Below are 2007 nucleotides of genomic sequence, written 5' to 3' on the forward strand. Positions count from 1 at the left end.
ATATGTATGGCTATATGGAGCAGACGCGGATGTCGATGTGTGTGTTCAAAATTTAGTTTATTGCGATAAACTGTACAGTACAAAGCTTTTGACCTTTGGTTTAGGTCTTTCTCAGTGTAATAAATAGATTCGCAAAAAAAAAAAAATACTGACGGTCGTCGTTAAGTGGTTAAACTAATTAGTAGTCAAATGGTAAGACTAGAGGTTCGACCATTACTTTACAATATATTAGTCACTTCTTTATATATATCTTATCTATATATTTTTACATATATCTGTTTAATAAGAATTTCTGAAGCTGTTTATATCAAACTTCATTATTTAAAATTTAATTTCTTGTAATAATTAAATATTTCTTTTTATGTACTTTAAAATAAACAAAAGTAAATAACCTTAAAATAATATAAAAGTAAATAATAATTATTAATACAGTAACAAGTAAATAAGTAATTACAAAAATATTAAAAAACTCATTTTTAACTTATTTTGACATTAGACTTTATCATTTCAATTAAAAAAATACAAAGTCCGTATTTTCGCATCACATTACTTAGTTATTGATTTTTTATGTATATTATATGCTGTTTATTAGTTCCTTTTGTTCCGTTACTACGACGTACGAACGCGCGANAAAATGACAGCTCCGAGCTGTCATTTTGCACGTGGCTGCACGCTCATTTGCGGATCTTTATTTATTAAGAATTCGTTAATTATTGCGAATCTCGCAAAATGGTAAAAGACTTTTCGACTCAGAATAATCTCTTCTACTTGCCTAGGAGCAGTGATACGGACTTGCTGGTACACACTGTATACAAACGTAATCACACACATACACATAAGCGTACACATGCACACACACTTTAGAAGTACTATGATTAAAACGTAATTATATTTTCCATAACTATAACAGTTTTCAAACAAAGAACACAAGAGAAGAAAAAAGATTTCATATATTACTAAAAAAAATATTCAACATTTAATATTATTCTGAATGCAATAACGGAAAAGCTACATGTTTATTTTTAACTTTTAATTTATTATTGGGAGTACAAATTAGTTTGGTCCGTTTTTTGTGTTTAAAAATGCTTTTAGTTCAAAACAAAATGAATGAACAGATTAATTAAAGTATTGTCCATCACTGGCTACTACTTTTTCCCATCTGTCAGGCAATTTTCGAATTCTATCTCGAAAAAATGACTCGTTTTTGCAAGCGATACAAATTTGGAGCCAATTTTCAAGTTATGCGAAAGAAGTGAATTGGTGATCTGCCAAATCGTGCTGCATTCTTCGGAACAACCAGTAGTCAGAAGGAACAATGTCTGAAGAATACGGAGTGTGCGGTAAAACATCCCAGTTAAGCGTTTCTAAATAATTTTTTATGACTTTTGCGACATGAGGCCGAGCGTTGTCATAAAGAAGAATAACTTTATCATGTCTTTGCTCGTATTTCGGCCGTTTTTCTCGCAATGCACGACTTAAACGAATCAATTGTAGCCGATACAGATCGTCTGTAATGGAATCGCCAGGTTTCAGCAGCTCATAGTAAACGATACTTTTTTGGTCCCACCGGATACAAAGCATGATCTTCGAACCATGAACGTTCGGCTTTGGTGTTGATGTTGAGATCGATGGCAACGATTAACCGAACTTAGCGTAATAGTTTTTCTTCTTGGAGTTGTCGTAAAATATCTACTTCTCATCTCCAGTCACAATTCGATGCAAAAAATCTTTTCTTTGTTGCCTTTGAATCAGCAAGTCGCAAGTAAAAAATCGCCTTTCAACGTTTCTCGGTTTCATTTCATAAGGCACTTAATTTCCTTATTTTTGAATCATTCCCATGGTTCTCAATCGTACAGAAATGGCTTGTTGAGTTACTCTCAATGATTCTGCAAGCTACTCTTGCGTTTGACCTCTGATCTTCTTCGAGTAATGCTTCCAAGTCTGTGTCTTCAAATTTTTTTGGCTGTCCAGAGCGAGGCTTGTCTTCATCCTTGAAAACTTGAACGT

Source organism: Pseudomyrmex gracilis, unplaced genomic scaffold (genome assembly GCF_002006095.1).
Source record: "Pseudomyrmex gracilis isolate BER0280 unplaced genomic scaffold, ASM200609v1 scaffold_1057, whole genome shotgun sequence".
Classification (NCBI taxonomy): domain Eukaryota; kingdom Metazoa; phylum Arthropoda; class Insecta; order Hymenoptera; family Formicidae; genus Pseudomyrmex; species Pseudomyrmex gracilis.